The following is a 7,685-nucleotide window of genomic DNA, read 5'->3' as shown; positions in this document are numbered from 1 at the left end:
AGGAAATAGTCACTGGAAGCGGAACTACCCTAAATATTTGGTGGATAAGAAGGATGGCAAAGTGAAAAAGGGTATATTTGATATACAGGTGTTTGATGTGTACTTTACTAGTGTTTATAGCAACCCCTCGGTATTTGGTACTGGTTCAGTTGCTAAGAGTAGTAACTCGAAACGGGAGTTGCAGAATAAACAGAAACTAGTTAAGGGTGAAGTGATGATGTGTGTTGAAAATAGTTTCAAGATTGATATGATCATCATCGTACACTCCCTATTCTTTCGGGATTAGTGTTGAACCTAAATAAATGTTATTTGGTGTTTGCGTTGAGCATGAATATGATTTGATCATGTTTATTGTACTACGGTTATTCATTTAAGTAAGAGAATAAATTGTTGTTCTGTTTACATGAATGAAACCTTATATGGTTACACACCCAATGAAAATAGTTCGTTGGATCTCGATCATAGTGATACACATAATCATAATATTGAAACCAAAAGATGCAAAGTTAATAATGATAAGTGCAACTTGTTTGTAGCACTGCCGTTTAGGTCATATTGGTGTAAAGCGCATGAAGAAACTCCATACTGATGGGCTTTTGGAATCACTTGATTATGAATCAGTTGATGCTTGCGAACCATGCCTCATGGGCAAGATGACTAAGACTCTGTTCTTCGGAACAATGGAGCGAGCAATAGATTTGTTGAAAATCATACATACTGATGTATGTAGTCCGATGAATATTGAGGCTCTCGACAGGTATCATTATTTTCTGATCTTCACAGATGATTTGAGCAGATATGAGTATATCTACTTGATGAAACATAAGTCTGAAACATTTGAAAAGTTCAAATAATTTCAGAGTGAAGTGAAAAATCATCGTAACAAGAAAATAAAGTTTCTACGATCTGATCGTAGAGAAGAGTATTTGAGTTACGAGTTTGGCCTTCAGTTAAAAACAATGTGAAATAGTTTCACTACTTATGCCACCTAGAACACCACAATATAATGGTGTGTCTGAACGTCATAACCGTACTTTATTAGATATGGTGCGATCTATGATGTGTCTTACTGATCTACCACTATCGTTTTGGGGTTATGCATTAGAGACAGCTGCATTCACGTTAAATAGGGCACCATCAAAATCCGTTGAGACGACGCCTTATGAACTGTGGTTTAGCAAGAAACCAAAGTTGTCGTTTCTTAAAGTTTGGGGCTGCGATGCTTATGTGAAAAAACTTCAACCTGATAAGCTCGAACCCAAATCGGAGAAATGTGTATTCATAGGATACCCAAAGGAAACTGTTGGGTACATCTTCTATCACAGATCCGAAGGCAAAATATTTGTTGCTAAGAATGGATCATTTCTAGAGAAGGAGTTTCTCTCGAAAGAAGTGAGTGGGAGGAAAGTAGAACTTGACGAGGTAACTGTACCTGCTCCCCTACTGGAAAGTAGTTCATCACAGAAAACTGTTTCAGTGACACCTACACCAGTTAGTGAGGAAGCTAATGATAATGATCATGAAACTTCAGATCAAGATACTACTGAACCGCGTAGATCAACCAGAGTAAGATCCGCACCAGAGTGGTACGGTAATCCTGTTCTGGAGGTCATGCTACTAGATCATGATGAACCTACGAACTATGAAGAAGCGATGGTGAGCCCAGATTCCGCAAAGTGGCTTGAAGCCATGAAATCTGAGATGGGATCCATGTATGAGAACAAAGTATGGACTTTGGTTGACTTGCCCAATGATCGGCAAGCAATTGAGAATAAATGGATCTTTAAGAAGAAGACTGACGCTGATGGTAATGTTACTGTCTACAAAGCTCGACTTGTCGCAAAAGGTTTTCGACAAGTTCAAGGGATTGACTACGATGAGACCTTCTCACCCGTAGCGATGCTTAAGTCCGTCCGAATCATGTTAGCAATTGCCGCATTTTATGATTATGAAATTTGGCAAATGGAAGTCAAAAATTGCATTCCTGAATGGATTTCTGGAAGAAGAGTTGTATATGATGCAACCAGAAGGTTTTATCGATCCAAAGGAAGCTAACAAAGTGTGCAAGCTCCAGCGATCCATTTATGGACTGGTGCAAGCCTCTCGGAGTTGGAATAAACGTTTTGATAGTGTGATCAAAGCATTTGGTTTTATACAGACTTTCGGAGAAGCCTGTATTTACAAGAAAGTGAGTGGGAGCTCTGTAGCATTTCTGATATTATATGTGGATGACATATTACTGATTGGAAATGATATAGAATTTCTGGATAGCATAAAGGGATACTTGAATAAAAGTTTTTCAATGAAAGACCTCGGTGAAGCTGCTTACATATTAGGCATTAAGATCTATAGAGATAGATCAAGACGCTTAATTGGACTTTCACAAAGCACATACCTTGACAAAATTTTGAAGAAGTTCAAAATGGAACAGTTAAAGAAAGAGTTCTTGCCTGTGTTGCAAAGGTATGAAATTGAGTAAGACTCAAATCCCGACCACAGCAGAAAATAGAAAGAGAATGAAAAGTCATTCCATATGCCTCAGTCATAGGTTCTATAAAGTATGCTATGCTTTGTACCAGACCTATTGTATACCTTGCTCTGTATTTGGCAAGGGAGTACAATAGTGATCTAGGAGTAGATCACTGGACATTGGTCAAGAATATCCTTAGTAAGGACTAAGGAGATGTTTCTCAATTATGGAGGTGATAAAAGAGTTTGTTGTAAAAGTTACATCAGTGCAAACTTTTACACTGATCCAGATGACTCTAAGTCTCGATCTGGATACATATTGAAAGTGGGAGCAATTAGCTAGAGTAGCTCCATGCAGAGCATTGTTGACATAAATATTTGCAAAAATACTTACGGATCTGAATGTGACAGACCCGTTGACTAAAATTTTCTCACAAGCAAAACATGATCACACCTTAATACTCCTTGGGTGTTAATCACATAGCGATGTGAACTAGATTACTGAATCTAGTAAACCCTTTGGGTGTTGATCACATATTGATGTGAACTATGGGTGTTAATCACAAGGTGATGTGAACTATTGCTATTAAATCACATGGCGATGTGAACTAGATTATTGACTCTAGTGCAAGTGGGAGACTGAAGGAAATATGCCCTAGAGGCAATAATAAAGTTATTATTTATTTCCTTATAATCATGATAAATGTTTATTATTCATGCTAGAATTGTATTTTCCGGAAACATAATACATGTGTGAATACATAGACAAACAGAGTGTCACTAGTATGCCTCTACTTGACTAGCTCGTTAATCAAAGATGGTTATGTTTCCTAACCATGAACAAATGAGTTGTTATTTGATTAACGAGGTCACATCATTAGTAGAATGATCTGATTGACATGACCCATTCCATTAGCTTAGCACCTGATCGTTTAGTATGTTGCTATTGCTTTCTTCATGACTTATACATGTTCCTATGACTATGAGATTATGCAACTCCCGTTTACCGGAGGAACACTTTGGGTACTACCAAACGTCACAACGTAAATGGGTGATTATAAAGGAGTACTACAGGTGTCTCCAATGGTCGATGTTGGGTTGGCGTATTTCGAGATTAGGATTTGTCACTCCGATTGTCGGAGAGGTATCTCTGGGCCCTCTCGGTAATACACATCACATAAGCCTTGCAAGCATTACAACTAATATGTTAGTTGTGAGATGATGTATTACGGAACGAGTAAAGAGACTTGCCGGTAACGAGATTGAACTAGATATTGGATACCGACGATCGAATCTCGGGCAAGTAACATACCGATGACAAAGGGAACAACGTATGTTGTTATGCGGTCTGACCGATAAAGATCTTCGTAGAATATGTAGGAGCCAATATGGGCATCCAGGTCCCGCTATTGGTTATTGACCAGAGACGTGTCTCGGTCATGTCTACATTGTTCTCGAACCCGTAGGGTCCGCACGCTTAAGGTTACGATGACAGTTATATTATGAGTTTATGCATTTTGATGTACCGAAGGTTGTTCGGAGTCCCGGATGTGATCACGGACATGACGAGGAGTCTCGAAATGGTCGAGACATAAAGATTGATATATTGGAAGTCTATGTTTGGACATCGGAAGTGTTCCGGGTGAAATCGGGATTTTACCGGGTTACTGGGAGGTTACCGGAACCCCCCGGGAGCCATATGGGCCATCATGGGCCTTAGTGGAAAGGAGAAAGGGGCAGCCCAAGGGGGTTGCGCGCCTCCCCCCTTCCCCTAGTCCTATTAGGACTAGGAGAGGTGGCCGGCCACCCCTCTCCCTCTTTCCCCCTTGGGAATCCTAGTTGGAATAGGATTGGGGGGGGGAGTCCTACTCCCGGTAGGAGTAGGACTCCTCCTGCGCCTCTCCCTCTTGGCCGGCGCCCCCTCCCCCCTTGGCTCCTTTATATACGGAGGCAGGGGCACCTCTAAACACACAAGTTGACACAAGTTGATCCACGTGATCGATTCCTTAGCCGTGTGCGGTGCCCCCTGCCACCATATTCCTCGATAATACTGTAGCGGAGTTTAGGCGAAGCCCTGCTGCTGTAGTTCATCAAGATCGTCATCACGCCGTCGTGCTGACGGAACTCATCCCCGACACTTTGCTGGATCGGAGTCCGGGGATCGTCATCGAGCTGAACGTGTGCTCGAACTCGGAGGTGCCGTAGTTTCGGTGCTTGATCGGTTGGATCGAGAAGACGTACGACTACTTCCTCTACGTCGTGTCATCGCTTCCGCAGTCGGTCTGCGTAGGGTACGTAGACAATACTCTTCCCTTCGTTGCTATGCATCACATGATCCTGCGTGTGCGTAGGAAAATTTTTTGAAATTACTACGAAACCCAACAAGTTGTATAGTAGATACGATCAACATGGAGATGTTCACCGTTGATGACTAGTCCGTCTCACGTGATGATCGGACACGGCCTAGTTGATTCGGATCATGTATCACTTAGATGACTAGAGGGATGTATATCTGAGTGGGAGTTCATTGAATAATTTGATTAGATGAACTTAATTATCATGAACATAGTTTAAATTGTCTTTGCAAATTATGTTGTGGATTAATGTCTCGCGTTTAGCTCTTTGTTTTAATATGTTCCTAGAGAAAGACTAAGTCGAAAGATATTGTAAGCAATTGTGCGGACTAGGGCCGTAGTCTGAGGATTGTCCTCACTGCTACACATAAGGCTTCTGTCCTTGATGCACCGCTCGGTGTGCCAACCCCTCTAGAATCGTCTGTGGATGTTGTGAACATCTGGTAGACACGTTCTGATGACTACCTGATAGTTTAATGCGCCATGCTTTCGGCTTAGAGTCGGGGCTCCAAAAGCATTTTGAACGCCATAGAACATATGATATGTTCAAAGAGCTGAAATTGGTATTTCAGGCTCATGCCCGTGTTGAGAGGTTGAGACCTCTGACAAGACCTTTGCCTACAAGATGGAGGAATAGCTTGATAACCCACAAGTATAGGGGATCGCAACAGTTTTCGAGGGTAGAGTATTTAACCCAAATTTATTGATTCGACACAAGGGGAGCCAAATAATATTCTCTAGTATTAGCAGCTGAGTTGTCAATTTAACCACACCTGGAAACTTAATATCTGCAGCAAAGTGTTTAGTAGCAAAGTAATATGATAGTAGTGGTAACTGTAGCAAAAGGTAATGATAGAAAAAATAATGTTTTTGGTATTTTATAGTGATTGTAACAATAAGAGTGGAAAAGTAAATAAGCGAAGAACATGTCAGGACCCCGATTCCAAGTCACATTGATCTAGCCGGTAACACCTCATGTCACATTGCGGCCTCACTCATGGTATCCCCACGGGGTGTCGCCTTACCATGGCCCGGGACCATTTGCGCCTTTTGGCTCACGTATATGATAGTGTCGCTAGCATCCATATGACAGAGAACCCGGGCCGACATGGCTAGTCGTGAAACCAAAGCGGCACAGACCTATGGGGACAGGAATACATGAATCACATCGAGCATGTCGGTCATCAGCGAGTGAATCCGGGCTGTAGCACTAGGCTAACAGGACTCCGGGGAACCCGGGCTGTAGCAGGCTAGGCGGGACTCCAGAAGTCACCGTGTGACATTTCCTCGAAGGGACAGACATAGGAACAAAATGAAACACATCCGGCCAGTCAAGTGTCCTGAGCAGTAGTGCTGGGCTAGCAGGACTCCGGTGAACCGGGCTGTAGCGGACTACTATGGCTCAAGGAGCACTAGACTACATTTCCCCATAAGAGAGGTTGCCAAGGATAAACAACTAGATTGTCGGATCCCACACATACCAAGCATTTCAATCATACACACAATATGCTCGATATGTGTAAGTACAACATGGCATCACAACATAACTCTACGACTCAAGTATTTAGTCAGTAGGCTCCGAGGAGCGAGATATTACAAACATGGGTCTCATGACCCAACAATCATAGCATACAAATCAAAACACATGCAGAAGCTTAACATGTCTGAGTACATACATCTACAAATGAAAAAAGGCTAAGAAGCCTGACTATTTACCAGATCCTGTCGAGGGCACAAGATCGTAGCTGAGGTAGCAAGCTAAACTTCGAAGCCCACACGGAACTACTAGCGAGACTGACGTCTCTCTGCAAAACATAAATTAAGCAAACGTGAGTACAATTGTACTCAGAAGACTTACATCAGAACTAACTACCTATGCATCGATATCAACAAAGAGGTAGTGGAGTTTAACTGCAGCAAGCCAGCTTTGACTCAGTGGCTAACCTGAACTACGACAGCAATCAACTCTTTTGAGGTGGCGCACACGAGCCCACATATTCACCATATCAATACACCACTATGGATCCGCTCCTGTCTCCCTACGAGAAGGCCATCCATAGCACTCACGCTTATCTTGCGAGTTTTAGAGTATCCACTTTCACTTGTCTATGAACTATGCAAGGGGCCCAAGTTTCCATATCCGATACGTGTGTTGAACGCGGAGACGCCGTTGTTCGGCGCTTAGATTGGAATCGACCGCGATCTGAATCGCTGTGTGTAGGACTCCACCAACCGTGTTCTTGTAACGCTTCCGCTTAGCGATCTTCAAGGGTATGAAGATGCACTCCCTCTCTCTTGTTGCTAGTATATCCTAGATAGATCTTGGTGACACGTAGGAATTTTTTTGAATTATTCCTACGTTCCCCAATAGTGGCATCATTAGCTAGGTCTATGCGTAGATTTTATGCACGAGTAGAACCCAAAAAAGTTGTGGGCGATGATTTGTTCAATTTGCTTGCCGTTGCTAGTCTTATCTTGATCCGGCAGCATTGTGGGATGAAGCGGCCCGGACCGACCTTACACGTATGCTTACGTGAGACTGGTTCCATCGACTGACAAGCACTTGATGCATAAGGTGGCTGGCGGGTGTCTCTCTCTCCCACTTTAGTCGGATCGGATTCGATGAAAAGGGTTCGTATGAAGGGTAAATAGCCATTGGCATATCACCATTGTGGTTTTGCATAGGTAAGAAACGTTCTTGCTAGAAACCCATAGCATCCACGTAAAACATGCAACAACAATTAGAGGACGTCTAACTTGTTTTTGCAAGGTATGCTATGTGATGTGATATGGCCAAAAGGATGTGATGAATGATATATGTGATGTATGAGATTGATCATGTTCTTGTAATAGGAATCACGA

Source organism: Triticum dicoccoides, chromosome 2A (genome assembly GCF_002162155.2).
Source record: "Triticum dicoccoides isolate Atlit2015 ecotype Zavitan chromosome 2A, WEW_v2.0, whole genome shotgun sequence".
NCBI classification, from domain to species: Eukaryota; Viridiplantae; Streptophyta; class Magnoliopsida; order Poales; family Poaceae; genus Triticum; species Triticum dicoccoides.
This window is presented reverse-complemented; position numbering follows the sequence as displayed.